Source organism: Scyliorhinus torazame, chromosome 3 (assembly GCF_047496885.1).
Source record: "Scyliorhinus torazame isolate Kashiwa2021f chromosome 3, sScyTor2.1, whole genome shotgun sequence".
NCBI lineage: Eukaryota > Metazoa > Chordata > Chondrichthyes > Carcharhiniformes > Scyliorhinidae > Scyliorhinus > Scyliorhinus torazame.
In genome coordinates, this window is record NC_092709.1 from 143,541,308 (window position 1) to 143,557,036 (window position 15,729).

At 43.7% G+C, this 15,729-nt stretch overlaps 1 protein-coding gene across 3 annotated transcripts in view; it reads left to right on the plus strand.

Moving 5' to 3' along the window:
- The window catches only part of shroom3 (shroom family member 3), a 646,833-nt gene that overhangs the window by 477,716 nt on the left and 153,388 nt on the right, over positions 1 to 15,729 (plus strand). Inside the window, exon 1 of one of the 3 annotated variants that reach the window (XM_072496331.1) lies at positions 3,384 to 3,517. The exons of the other annotated variants lie outside the window; for them this stretch is intronic. The gene's annotated coding sequence lies outside the window, so the exon portion shown is untranslated. Of the gene's footprint in view, positions 1 to 3,383; positions 3,518 to 15,729 lie in introns of those variants that run through there. 3 annotated transcript variants of the gene reach the window in all.

Below are 15,729 nucleotides of genomic sequence, written 5' to 3' on the forward strand. Positions count from 1 at the left end.
CCGCTTTTCCAGTAGGTTAGGTCCACTCCAACGGGAAGCTTCAGGGTGACGAGGTGGAGTGTTGCTGCGAGGAAGATGGAGAAGAGCGTTGGTGTGATGACGCAGCCCTGTTTGATCCCAGACTGTACACGTATTGGGTCTGTGCTGGTTCCGTTGGTGAGGATCACGGCTTGCATGTCGTCAGGGAGCAGGCAGAGAATGGTGATGAATTTCTGCAGGCAGCCGAATTTGAGGAGGATGTTCCACAGTCCCCCACGGCAAAGGCCTTTGCGTGATCGAAAAGGTTGCTGCTGCTCCCTGCATTTCTCCTGCATTTTCCGAGCGCTGAAGATCATGTCCATTGAGCCTTTTGATGGGCGGAAGCCACATTGAGACTTCAGGAGGAGCTCTTCAGCCACTGGGCAGAGGCGGCTGAGGAGGATTCTCGCTATGACCTTCTCGTGGTGGAGAATAAGGAAATCCCTCTGTAATTTCGGCACTTGGACCTGTCTCCTTTCTTGAAGACGGTCACAATTAAAGCGTCTCTGAGATCACACAGCATGCTCCCTTCCAGACAAGGGTGATGAGGTTGCGGATTCTTGTCAAGGGGGCTTCTCCGCACATGTTAATACTTGTACAGGGATTCCTTCTGCGCCAGAGGCCTTGTTGTTTTTCAGCTTGGATGACCTTTTCGACCTCACGGCAAGCTGGGGGTGTGCTGAGCCAGTAGCAGGTAGCGTGTTGCTGAATGGTGTCGAAGGGCATGCCTTGGTTGAGGAGGTCCTCGAAGTGCTCTCTCCAGTTGGTGCTGACTGCTCCTCTGTCTTTGATGAGCGCCTCTCCGTTTGTGGCTCTCAGTGGGGTGAGTCCCTGGGTACTCGGATCGTATTAATTGCGCTGAATAAACCACATTGTGGTTGTCGGCGGGTTGCTGAGACTCCTGCTCTCTTTCCACCCACCATTTGTTCTTTAGGTCACAAGTTCTTTGTTACAACTGGGCCTTCAGTTGTCTGGGGGCCTGTTTTCTCTCACTCGAGTTCTGGGGGAAGTACCAGTTCAGGAACGCCTTGCATTTGTGGTCAAGGAGATCCTAGATCTCGTGATCATTTCATTGAACCAGTCTTGGTGTTTTCCGGTCTCCTCACAGGCGCTGACTATGGTGGCTTCTAAGGCGGACTAGGTGCTGTGGGTATTCTGCATTAGTCATCGCCAGGTTAGCTGTGATGCACTGACTGATTAGCTCTTTCTTTTCAATATGTTTAGCTTGTTTAGCATTTCACATCTAGGCATGCCTTGAATGGAGGTCTGGAGGTATATTGAGGAGTACCCAATTTTTTTTCCAATTAAGGGGCAATTTAGCGTGGCCACCTACTCTGCACATCTTTTTGGGTTGTGGGGGTGAGACCCAAGCAGACACGAGGAGAATGTGCAAACACGAGGATCGATCCTGGGTCCTCGGTGATATGAGGCAGCAGTGCTAACCACTGCACCACCATGCTGCCAGGGTATTTAATTCATTTTGACTTTCACAACTGCTTCACACTGCACACAATCGATAAAATCAAAACCAGACTAGTGATTACCTAAGAAAGGTACTGCAGAAATCTGAAATAAAAACAGAAAATCATAAAAATACTCTGCAGGTTAGGCAGCGTCTGTGGAGAGAGAGTATCAGAGTTAATGGGTGGAATATTACTAAACTTTATCAGTGTCAGGTTCTGACCAAACCAGCGTGTATCTCTTCAGACGCACAGCCTAGTTATTAGACCAGATTGTCTGGAACTCAGTGCACAGAAAATCTGGGGTTGTGGTTTCCCCATCACTTTGGCGGGATGGGGCCTGGTGGAGCTGGCAAGGCCAGCGCCACAGTGATCGGGGCGCCAGCTTTAAAGGGTCTGTCTCTCCCCACCCCCCCTCTCCCCACCCCCTCTCCCCACCCCCTCCCCCCCTCCCCTCTCCCCACAAGTACCAGAGGCTCACTCCCTCCCCACCACCCCACCACACAATTATTGGGGGCTTGGCTCGCCTCCCCACCTCCCACCCCCAGCACAAGTAAGGGGAGCCCCCTTGGCCCTTCAAGGGGCTCCCCAGAGGACCCACCACTGGCACTGCCAACATGGCACTTCTGGCCCAACCCAGGTATTTCCCTCTCCCTCGGGGCCTATTTTTTTTTTAAAATTTAGAATACCCAATTATCTTTTTCCAATTAAGGGGCAATTTAGTGTGGCCAATCCACCTACGTGCATATCCTTAGGTTTGTGGGGGTGAAACCCACGCAGACATGGGGAGAATGTGCAAACTCCACACAGACAGTGACCCAGGGCCGGGATCGAACCCGGATCCTCAGCTTTGTAGGCAGCACTGCTAACCACTGCGCCACCATGCCGCTTTCGGGGGCTATTCTTGCACTGACGCCCAATGGCAAGTTCCCCTTCCCTTTTTATATTGCTATTATAAACCAGTATGAATATTCAGTAAGGTTGTGTTTGGGTGGGGGGGGTGGGGGGGGATCATGTGACTGGGAAGCCCTTTAATAAGATTGAAATTTATCAAAATATATGGAAATGAGATTCTTAACTTCATTACATCACTGGTGAGGGGCAGGAAACATCAAGAAATGAGATCTCGTCAGCGTGGGAGTTTGGATTCACAACACTGTTTACGCTGACGGCTAACATGGGCTCAAAATCGCCCCCAATGCTTGAGGCTGATCTATCATCAGAACTGTTGAGTATTTCCAGCTTCTCTGTTTTTAACCATTTATTCCACTAAGCAGTACTTTGTTATGTGCAAAATGGTTACTGGGTTTACCACTCGCACAGCAGTCACTTGGTTCCAGAATAGTTCATTGTACATGATGCACTTTGAATCATTTCCAGGAGGTGTGTGAGGTGTTACATAAATGCTCTAATTGTGTTTGTCAACATTGTATTAAGTCAGTAAATGTTATACTTTTCTGGATGTAATTTTGAAACTGTAGAATATGAATAAATTTCAGCCCTAATATATCGTCTCGGTGCACATTTTACCTCAGATCGAGTTTTTCAAGTCAGTTTTCAACTAGAACTGACCGTAATGTTACCTACAACACTTCATTTTTGGAAAGCCCTGAGTGCCACAGTGGGTTGTCCGGACAATGATTACAAATGGAGGGGGGGCTGTGGGATGGTGGCGTGAGGAAATTATTTAATTACTCCCCATCTTCAGGCAATCCTCTACTTAACAGCTGCTGAGGCTAACGGCTCCTGTTGATTTTCTGCCGGATTAAAATCAGTGGGCGTCTTTGTGTGTGTTTTTTTTACAGTCCTTGGCAGAGTTCATTTTTAGACTCCGCCTCCCCCTCACCTCCCTTTTGCAATGTGGTACATTCCAGTCTGGAGCAGGATGGATTTGTGATTAGTTAGTGGAGGAGTTGTTTGGCAGTGAGAGGGAGAGAGCCATGTTGAGAAGTAGAATGCTTCTGTTCCAAATGTAAAATAACAAGTGGATTAAGGAAGGATTGAAAAGGTTGTCCAACGTTACAAGGCCTTCTGAGTGGGTAAGATGATTTTTATAAAATTGAAACTAACATTTAACCATTGATAAATTACACTGGCAGTAATGTGGTTGCTCGTACAAGATTAAGTGATCGCAAAGCTACAAACATGAACAAAAGGCAGGTCTCAGATCTGGTTATCTGGTATTCCTCTGGGTGCAATTATGCACGCTCACTAATCTGAATCATCTAACCCACTTCGAAGATAACCACATGTTTCAAAAGCCAGCAGGTCGATATATTGTTTCTGTGGACAGGTACAGGATGCAACAGAGACTTTCTAGATTACACTGCCTTTTATTGTTTTATTTCATCAATTTAAAATCTTGGTTCAACCTGCCTCCTTAAAATGGTGCTAAGCTATTTCATGAATTGAAATGATTTCGTGTGGTTAGCAGAGAGTCAGTCAGTATTTCATGCTGCCTCACCTGGGTAGAATGTGCAAAGTCTGCTGACATTGATCCTGAGACTGACCGTATATTCGAATACTTAAAAACTAGCCAATCAGATAAGTCAGATAAGCTTGGTCATGCTGACTGCCTGGTCACGATCAGACAGACCTTTGCACATTTTATGGAAATCAAAAGTAGGATAGACATTGTATCTCTCAAAACAACTTTAAATTTAAAGTGCCCAGTTCTTTTTTTTTCTAATTTAGTGTGGCCAATCCACCTACTCTGCATATATTTGAGTTGTGGGGGTGAGACCCACGCAGGCACGGGGAGAATGTGCAAACTCCACATAGATAGTGACCCGGGACTGGGATCAGACCTGGGTCCTCGGTGCCGCGTGGCAGCAGTGCTAACCACCACCACCGTGCCACCCCTTTCTGCAGTATTTGAATCAAATTTGAATGGCGCAGATCTGTACTGAAACCATGCTCTTTCTCCACTATGTTTTATGGAAGTTTTCCCATTGATACTGATTGTGTAAATGAGTGAAACCTCTTACGTGTATTAAGGCACCAGGGTTACTGACTGTGTCGGAGCTTCGCAAAGGTTAATTCTAAGCAATAAAGCTCTGTGGCATTTTCTGGTGTGATCAATCTTCACTATTCAGTATCTTTTTTGTCCCAGGTAGTAATAATCAATTGTAATTCAAGATAGGGTTGAAATTCTAGTTGATCAAAGTGCACGGAGCAAATGCTACAAGGTCTACCTAAATCTAACAGGCATATCTGCACAGAGTAGGTGAGAACATGCAAGAACATTTCAGTGGCACTATCCACAAATCAGAGTGGCACCAAGGTAGATTCAAAGGCATGTGAAGAGCCAAATATCCAAACAAAAAAACTCTGTTCAGCTCCCAGTGAAGCCACTGGTCAGGTTGATCAATCTCTCTTTTTGCCTGCTGAAGGTTTGGGATTTTTCCAAACGCCTGAACAATACTCCCACCAGCTCTCAACTGGCAAGATTTTCATTCAAGGTCGTCTAAGAGCAGATTGGGCCAGTGTAGCCAAGCAACTGACTCAAGCAAGCACCTTTGCTTTGGCCAGTGTTCGATTTAGATTTACGGTCATGTGTGCCAAGGTACAGCGAAAAGTATTGTACTGCGTACAGTCCAGGCCGATGATGCAGATGATTCCATACATGAACACCAGAGGACATACGATAAATACACAATGTAAATGCATAGACATAGACATCGGGTGAAGCAGACGGTGTATAGTGCTACAATAGTAGAGAAGTTGCATGGAGAGATCAGTTCAGTCCATAAGAGTGCCATTGGAATGTGGGGGATAGCTAGACAAAAAGTTGCCCAAACCTCATCCCCACAGGGCAGCTCGGTAGCACAGTGGTTAGCACAGTTGCTTCACAGCTCCAGGGTCCCAGGTTCCATTCCTGGCTTGGTTCACTGTCTGCGTGGAGTCTGCACGTTCTCCCTGTGTGGGTTTCCTCTAGGCGCTCTGGTTTCTTCCCACAGTCCAAAGATGTGCAGGTTAGGTAGATTGGCCATGAAAAACTGTCCTTAGTGTCCAAAAAATGTTAGGTGGGGTTACGGGGATAGGGTGGGGTGTACTTTCCAGGGGCCGGTGCAGACCCGATGGGCCGAATGGCCTCCTTCTGCACTGTAAATTCTAAAAACTATACTGTCCCATTAACTTGATGGAATTAAGTTTGAGTCCAATTTCAAGCTAGAGGTGCGTGGTTTGCTGATATCTGTCCTGGCCCCAGATCCAAAGTCTATGTACCAGCAGGCTTACCATTTTGACAGTTATCTCTGAAAGTAAAGCATTGTAGGCCATTTGTTCTCTGCTGGATACATGGGGTTTGTCTTCCATCTGACAATGAGGCGATTGGTGAAGGAGTAAAAGCATTTTTAGATTCAGGAAATTTGTGCCGACAGTTTGTGTTTTCTCTGGCCTTGCATACTGAAAAGGGTGTCTTGTTTAATGATTATTGAGAAACTATGAGGAACACCAAGGCCCTACTGAAGGACATCGCTGAAGCTGAACGGCGTTGAAAGGATGTTAAATCAAGAGATAATGATTATGGGTTGCCAAACTGGATTTTAAAAGCCTGAATGTTATGGGAGAAGGAAAAACTAAAAAGGGTCAAGCAGTTCAAGGAAGAAATCAGTTTAGGTTATCAGACTGCATGATGAATTTTGGCCAGGAATTTTCTCAGCTGCTTCAGCTTTGCTGCTGTACATTCACCAGAAATGCTGTGGAAATCCAGTTTGCACATAAACAGCAGCAGCTCTGAGGAAATTCCTTACAGAGGAGAAAGAGCATGGAGGTGGCATATTTGGAGCTTAGAAGGAGGATTCATAAAACTTCAGAAAAGGACAATCTTAAGAGAAATTGGTTAGAGTCTAGGGGTGAGAGGCGTTTGCCTTTTGGATGAGCAGCTTTGTCTTGTACCCTGTCCAGGAGTGCAAGTCAGATAGCCTGTCCAGAAGACTTCAAGTATTAACATGTTTCGGATTTATTTTGTCAAGGAGATATTAACGTTTGGCATGGAGGGCAAAAGAATGGAAATTGAGCAATCTTGAAATGGTTTTACAAAGGGTAGGGTAGTACCATTGATGCCAGAGGAGCTGGTTAGGTCAAAACACTCAGTTGAATGGAGACCACCACACATTCAAACAAAATGAAGAAAATAGATATTTGAAAAATTGGACAAATGAATATTTTAAATGTTCTGTTGATGGACATGAAGGAGATCAAGATATGAAGCTTCATACGCTACATTGGAGAGCTTGTAAATACATTATCTTCTATGAAGAATGTTGAGAATGTCAGATTGAATCATTTGTAAATGAATATATAGGATTGATTGACAAGTGGAGGGAGGCCATTAATATGCAGCGGGAACAGAGGAGAGACAGGACTAAATGATGGGGTACTCTTGAGTCAATGAGAAAAATCATTAAATCCAGCATAGGTCGAGCAGTTTCTAATGTAACTGAATATCAATAATCTCATGCCTTTTGGTTGGAGGCCATATGATGGTAATTTGTTAAGAGGTATATGATGGCAGGCTGCATCAAAGGCTGAGGAGATTGCCAAGATAATGAAAGATAATTTAAAGGAGTTAAAGACAGAGTTCCAAAGTACATAATATAGGCAACAAGATACCCAGTGCAGAGCTCAGATTGACAACCATACGGCTAATCACGGATTAGGCACATTTTCAAGGCGACAGCCTTCGTAACATTAAGAAAATATTGATGTGAAGATAATCGGATAATAGATAAGGTGCATGCAAAAAGAAAGTTCAACAAGGAAGAAAGAAGATTGAAGAGATGGCACTGCGCAGGAGTATATTTGGAGGGACACTTCTTGAGGGTGATGGAAGGTTGCCATGAGGACTGGGATACGAAAATCCAGCAGATCGAGGGGGGACAGACTTTGCTGTCAAGTCAAAACAGTTGAAGACAGCATGGTGGTGCAGTGGTTAGCACTGCTGCCTCACGGCGCCAAGGTCCCAGGTTTGATTCCGGCTCTGGGTCATTGTCTGTGTGGAGTTTGCACATTCCTGAACATTTATCTAGATGTGATGATACATGGTGATGAGGCAAATCCGACTTTTAATTTATGAAAGTCCAAGTGTGTATTATATTTGGAAAATTTTGGTAAAGATAGAATAGGCAGGAGAATACGGACTCAGAGTGGCTAGTTTGAAGGGGAAAAGTTGAGCAGTAAAATTGAAAAATACATTAATTTGATGAAAATATATTATTTTGCTTCTCTTTGCCTCCTCCACTTGAATATTTTTCTTTTCCTCTTTGTTGGGTCCCACATTTAACAGACAAATCGCCAACAGAGGCAGCGACCACCTCAGTGGTTTTGCCAGTGCTGCACTGTAATAGGCTGGCAAAAAGTAATATCGCCATAGTCCCAGATACCATAGGCTGCTTTTCCTTTGAAGGGGGAGAGCTGACTGATGGTGATTTAACCTGAGGATCATCACACTTCAGGCGAGGGGCAGGAAGGTTGAGAAGGCAGGGCCTTCATGAATAGGCTGGTGGAGACTGGTACAAGTTGTATAGCCGTGGATTTTTAAAAATCCTTCCTTGTTAAGACGCAAATGCAGAATCTCAATCCATTGTTTACACTTCTTCCCAACGAGGTTGGCCCAGATAAGATTGTTCAATGGGCAATATCGTGAAATCACCACCTGTGTGATGAGCATTATTGTCTGGTTGTCTAATTTAATCAAAGACTTGATACATTACTCCCAGCTTACCTTGTAAATAAACAGGCCTAAGAAAGTCAAAATGACCACCAGCAAATTGTTCTGCTCAATGTGTTGGCTGCAATCTGCAACATTGTGTTTCTGACATGGTTATGGCCATAAATTTTTAAGAGGCAGGCTGCAGAGCCAGGAAGGAGTGTGTTGGCAATTTCAGCTTGTCTTTTGTTTGCAGGAAACTCTTGTTTAAATATCCTTGCCTACTGGTGATATTAAATCCAGGAACTGCTACTGTATATGGAGTGTGTGCTCAATGTGAAACTTTACACCATGTCAGTTCAGTAAACAGAAGTGAGATTAATTTAAGGTGAGCAATTGCACCTATAATTGCACTTCAGTGGGAGGACTTTCATTTCAAATGAAGTTTAAAATGCCAATTTTGTCCCTTCTCCAAAGATGCAACTCTTCCTGCAACACGATGCCATAGGGGCTGATAGCTGTCCTGCATCTCAGCCATCACTCCCAGTGTTTACGAACTATAATAGGGAGTGTTGGCAGGTCCTTCATTGTCTTCTTGCAAGCATCATGTTCATTTTACTTGACGGGATAGCAATTGAATAAGGGAATCCTGGGTGATTTCTCATCCCCCAACCTCACCGGCCTGCCCTCGCACCCACCCAGCCTCCCAGCACAGCCATTCAGATGTCAATTGCAATGCCTTGTGGAACCATCAAATCTAGGATCTTATATTGAAATAGGAAAAGGCCACTCAGCCCCTCAAGCCTGTTCCATCCTTCCCTCTTTCAGATGAGATGTTCAACCAAGATCCCATCTGCCCTTTCAGGTGAACATAAAAGATGCCATGGCACTAGAGCAGCATGGTGGCACTGGTTAGCACTGCAGCGTCACAGCGCCAGGGACCCGGGTTCAATTCCAGCCTTGGGTGACTGTGTGGAGTTTGCACGTTCTCGCTGTGTCTGTGTGGGTTTCCTTGAAGTGTTCCGGCTTCTTCCCACAGTCCAAAGATGTGCAGGTTAGGTGGATTGGCTACGTTAAATTGCCCCAGGGGCAGCATGGTGGTGCAGTGGTTAGCTTTGCTGCCTCATGGCGCCGAGGTCCCAGGTTCGATCCCAGATCTGGGTCACTGCCGTGTGGAGTTTGCACATTCTCCCTGTGTTTGCGTGGGTTTCGTCCCCACAACCCAAAGATGTGCAGGGTAGGTGGATTGGCCACACTAAATTGCCCCTCAATTGGAAAAAATGAATTGGGTACTCTAAATTTAAACAAATAAATAAAAAATTGCCCCTTAGTGTCCAAAGATGAGCAGATTAGATGTGGTTACAGGGATAGGGCAGGAGAGTAGGGCTAGGTAGGGTGCTCCTTCAGAAGGCCGATGTAGACTCGATGGGCCGAATGGTCTCCTTCTGCACTGTAGGAATTCTATAGATTTTATTTTGAAGAAAAACGAGGGAGTTAAACCAGTTATATCAGATTTATTTGTCAGTAACATGTTATTGGGAGCTTATTGTGCACAAATTGGCTGCCCCATTTGCAAAATCAGAATAGTGACTACACTTCACAAGTATTTCATTGGCTGTAAAGAACTTTAGGACATCCTGTGCTCATGAAAGAGCATATAAATGCAAATCTTTTTTCATTCCATCAGATCATGGTTGCTTTGCACCTTAATTCCATTTACTTAACCATTGCTCCATGTTCCTTGATACCCCTTACCTAAGAAGCACCTGTCAATCTCCGTCTTGCGAATTTCACCTGACACAGTATCCTCAGTTTTGTGGGAAAGAGATCCAGATTTCTGCTATTATTCATATGAAAAGGTACTATCTGATTTCACTCCTGAATAGAATACCTCTAATGTTTAGATGATGCCCCCTTATTCTGCATTTCCCCACCAGGGGAAGTAGCTTTTCTGTGACTACCCTATCAAAATGGCCAGCTCACTCTGTCTGACTCCCATCAACTGTATTTTGGCATGGGCAGCGTATATTTTAGGTCAACAGGCTTGCTAACAAGCCTAAATGCCCTTTAATTATCCATTTAAATATGGCAGGCATGCTGGCAATTTTGGCATCCGCTCATCTAGCCTGTTATGGGGACCAGGTCGGGACCACACAGCGTATTCTTTCTATCCCCTCCCCCAACCTACCAAAATAATAGCTGGCGGGGGACATGTAAAACCCAGCCCCATATGTGCTATGCCCACTAACTTAGTTAGACTGTTTCTTTTGTAACATCCTGCTGCTATCCACATGCAAACGGTGTTGCCTGATCTGAAAATTTGGATATTGCAACATTGGCGCAGATTGCAGGATGGCCCTTCCTGCAGGAGTGAAGGAAAAGAGGAGATTTTTTTCTTAAATGAGGTATTATGAAAGTTCTTATGAAAATTACTTGTCTGTAATATCTCATTTTTGGTGTTAATGTCACACATCAGAACTTGCATCAACATAAAATATTTAGTACAACATCTAATATGACGAGGCCCAGAGTGAATTGAGACAAGTGCTGTGATAACACCGCAGGAGGTGATTTCGGATTGCTTAGCTTTGGAATTGACCGCAGTATAATTATTACTGGTGTGAACCTCATTTCTTGCTTTTTAATGCTTTCGGAGAACGAGCTGCTTCATTGGGCTCTTCAACGGCGACCTGTCATCTACATTTTTGGCAGCGGGGGTCGGAGCTTTGTACAAGTGTGCAGGTGAAGATGTCAGTTTTCACCAGCTGGAGAGTGATATGGAGCTAAATGTGACACTAGTCTCAAACCAGTAGTGGGGGCAGAATTACAGCAACCGGCTTTTAATTTCCTGCATCTTTCACACTGCATTTTTAAAACCAGTGACAATAAAATATTTGCAATGCAAAGAAACGTTATGCATCTGCTGGGAAGACAAGGTATAAGAGTTGTTCAAAGGATCGCTATTTTTCACAGTTCTCAAGCTGGTAGAGGAACATAAAACAAGAAAGGGAGACTGGATCGATGAAGATCAGACAAGTAAAAAGGATAAAGGGACCAAATAGCAAAGTGTATAACAAGGACTCTCTTCCAGTGTTGAAGTGGGGGAGGATATTGTCAGAGCAAGGCTCTGTGCTTCTCAGATTAGTCTTAAAGTTGTCACAAAGAATAGATTTAATTTCACCAGCCAACATGTCCAAACTCTCTTTTCTGTGAATACCAAATGTTATTTTGGTCCAACAGAAAAGAGAGATCTTTTTCAGTTAAATCTTCTGTTTGCACAGTGTTTCACAACATAATAGGCATCATCATTTGCTTAAAAAAAACACACTTTGTCAATTGTGAGCTGCAAGATTGGGCGGCATTGGTGATTGTTTCGGGAGATACGAGCTCAATGGATAATCTCAATGAACCGGTACCTGATGCAAAAATTAAACAATGAGCGCCCTCTGACTTTTCTCGTGGATAAAAGTTAAGGACTGTGAAGCATCTTCCTTCACTTTTATCTTATGGTTAGTCCCGATCCCCCTTGCCTGCTGAGATCATGTGGCTAAGCTCTGCTGCCTTTCTCACTTGTTGACATTGAATGGAAGATTGATGATGGGTGTCATAATTGGTGTGTTGTTTTAAGCCAAGGACACATCGTGCATCGTTTTACTGCCTAGCTCACCACTAATGAACAGCCTACTGGTGGTGACAACACAACTGGTATCATGGACTGGGCTGTGGCTTTCCCTCCCAATCTTTTCCCAGTTTCTAGTTGGATACTATTGTGTTTAACATGGATAAATCAATTCCCAGAGAGTAAGCTTCAAGTTAGCTTATTTTTAATATAGATAAATCTTTAGAATTGGAATTGACCATGTACCACACTCCAAACATGCATCTTCCGCTTAGCAGTACCTCTGGTGGATTGACAGGTAGCTGCATCACCCGTTCTGCGACTGACTCATTCCAGTTAGGAAGATTCCAGCACTACTGCCTGGCCTGTGCTGGGTTAAAGGAACAGCCAGGGCAGCATTAGGGACAAGATAGTTACAACATCGCTGGCCGACGAACAGGGACAAAAGCAGCTAAGCTTCCCACTGCTGATTAATATCCTCTACGAGAGAGTCCAAGTGTAGGAATGTCATGATGAGATTAGGATTGGACCCTACTGTGATGTCCCGGCAGTTGAATAGTCTGTAGACACTCGCTGTCTTTCATCACTCGGGCAAGGTACTGGAGGTTCCTGGAACCTATGAAAGTACACTCCAGCAAGAGGCAACGTGGTCTGGAATTGGGAAAGAGAAATTGAAGGAAGAAAATATGAACTATGTTCGAATTTGCAGGATGATCTGGAAAGATGCGCACACACAATAAATAGCGTGGTGATTTTACTTTGTTACAGAAATACTGCCCGAGGCTGGGAATATTATTATACATCAAAGATAGTGTTGAAATCACTGCCAGTGACTGACATCGGATAGAATGTCACTGCTAATGTCTAAGTGGATACATTTCAAAAAAACTCTTGGCTGCAAAGAGAAAAAACTAGACTCTGAATAGAAATACTGTAAAATGGGTTTTAAGAAACCTTTTGCAACAATAATTGTTTTGTGGGGAGAGGGGGAGAAAGAGTATTTTTGTGTTATTCTCGCGACTGTAAGTAGGATTATTGGGTTGACACAAACATGGTCTAATGGGATTGTACTGACGTCCAAAGGTTTTAATGGACGGTTTCTGTGAGGGAAGTCTGCCTGTTAGTATTGACACAGCAATCAGTCACATCAAAGGAAAATTTTTAATCACAAATCCACTTGATGATTGCAATCGAAAAGCACTGAATTGTGATTGGGCACAAAAATATCGAAGTGTTTGATAAAACTAACGTTTATTTTTAGGCAATGATATGTTTTGAAGTCGAAGCAGTGATTTATGTAGGCAGTGGGCACTCAGCAAGGTGGTGAGGCCTCTACCAAACTGGTTGCAGGTTACCCATTTTCCAATGAATTCATTTAATTTGGTCATTTTAAGACATTGCTGGGCAATTAAACTTTCTTAACAGTTAGTGCCACATATGTGGACCATTTTCTTTCGGTTCATCAAATCTTTGCTTTTACAGGAAGAGTTAGCAAAACCGTTGAACAACTATTTCATTAAAAAGCTGACAGCATGGTTGCCTTTAATCCATGGAATTGCAGTTTCACAAGTTGTTCAGTGTGCATGTGTGCGTTTACACTGAGTGTGTGGTGAAAGAATTGTTATGAATTAGAACGTATTTACCCTTCCCTTAGTTTTTACGCAGGCACTAAAAGTTTCAATAATTTGATGGCAGGCAATATCTCACCCCACTAAACGATACAGAACAATGCCAACTCATTGTCGAAAGTGTACTCCCTAACATGTCAGTGTAACTTCCTTTGGGTGTTAAATTTTCTATCCTCGTGACTTCAGTGATTTAACAAGATTCAAAACCTCATTCTGCTGTGGGGCAGAATGGAGACTATAGAAAGTATTTCACTTGTTGAAAGTATCTTCCTGTGTCTGGCTAGAATTGAGATTTGAATCTAACTGATGTAAAGATATTTCTCTGTTGTTTCATTTAGTTCCTGTGTGGGTTACAACCAAGTATCTATTTTAATGCGTTTATTTCTTTTCAGCCTCTAGTTTCTATACGACCACAGAAAGTAGTTGAGGCATAAACATTGTGTAGTTTCAAGAAGGAATTAGATATAGCTCTTGAGGCTAAAGGGATCAAGGGATATGGGGGGTGGGGGGAAAAGATGGGATCAGGATATTGACGTTGATTATCAACCATGATCATAATGAATGGTGGAGCAGGCTCGAAGGGCCAAATGGCCTCCTCCTGCTTCTATTTCCTATGTACGTTCTATATAAAAGGTAATATCTGAAATTTATGAAAAAAAGCATTTGCAACCCAAGCATTAGCTCTCATTTCATGAGAAACTTACTGGACAGGAGTAACTATACAGGCACATGAAAAAAGCACCTGCCCCAGCTTTAGTAGTTATCAACCGGAATCTTTTACATCCTATGCTGCAGCTACGTAGCTACTGTTGCCATTTGCTGGGATTTCAACACTACTCTCCCTTTTGCATGCTTTCCACTGGGAGACAGGGGAACCATTGGAATGACTGTGCAGATGTAAAGCAATGTAGCACCATCAAAATAGAATCGCCTTAGAGGCAGATAATGTTTAAAGTTATCCGTTTCCTAGATACCAACAGAACAAACTGAAAGGCAAGATTTCACTTTCACTGTAACTAAAATCAATATAGATCTAACGTTAGTTAATCTTTATTAGTGTCACAAGTGAGCTTACATTAAAACTGCAATGAAGTTACTGTGAAAAGCCCCTAGTCGCCACATTCCGGCACCTGTTCGGGTATACGAAGGGAGAATTCAGAAGGTCCAATTCACCTAACTAGCATGTATTTCGGGACTTGCGAGAGGAAACGGAGCACCCGGAGGACACCTATGCAGACACAGAGAGAATGTGTAGACTCCGCACAGACAATGACCCAAGCTGGGAATCGAACCCGGGTCCCTGGCGCAATGAAGCAACAGTTCCAACCACTGTGTTATTGTCTCGCCCAGGCAACCAATGCATCAAATTTCAGAAAAAGTGCTTTCAGATTAACCAGCTAACTCAAGTGAAATATGTCTCACGAAACCCTTTCATTGTGCGCCCTGCTTCTGGCAGATATATAACATTGCAAGAACAATCTCGGTCACTCCAAGCTCACCAGCAGAGGTTCACTTCTCTTCACCATGTCAGGTTGAAACTTAGTGTCCTTCGACAATTATTATACTAATTTTTCTGGATACAATCACCATCAGCAAGGCAACAACATAAGTACAAGCTTCAGTGAGCATCACCTGCTCTCATTTCACTCTTGAGGCAAAACCTGATTTACTCTTAAAGGGACCTGCAGGGGTAAGGATGGTACCACAGTGGGTAGCACTGTTGCTTCACAGCTCCAGGATCCCAGGTTCGATTCCCAGCTTGGGTCACTGACTGTGTGAAGTATGCACGTTCTCCCCGCGTTTGCATAGGTTTCCTCCGGGTGCCCTGATTTCTTCCCACAAGCCCCGAAAGACATGCTGTTAGGTAATTTGGACATTCTGAATTCTCTCTCTGTGTACCCGAACAGGCGCCGGCATGTGGCAACTAGGGGCTTTTCACAGTAACTTCATTACAGTGTTAATGTAAGCCTACTTGTGACACTAATAAAGATTATTATTATACTTCGAGCAAACTGTGGGGTAACCAGCCTCCAAAATATCTGTTCCAGAAAACTTATTATTAAGAAGGGGAAATTGGTGGAGATGGAGAAAGGAGTCATAGCGTCATTACAGCATGGAAGGAGGCATTTGGTTCATCAAATCCCTGGCAGAAGAAGTGGAAAAGAAATTGGATTTGCAGGGGAAGCAAACATCTCCCTTTCTATTAAAAAAAAGCAAATTGATAATTTCTGCTACACACAGCAAGTTTTCCCATGGGTAGGTATTGGTGTAATTTCAGGTTTCCTTCAAGTGAGTGGGCAGTGCAGAACAAGGCACTGTCATAAACTATTAAACCATGCTGTGATGGCTCAA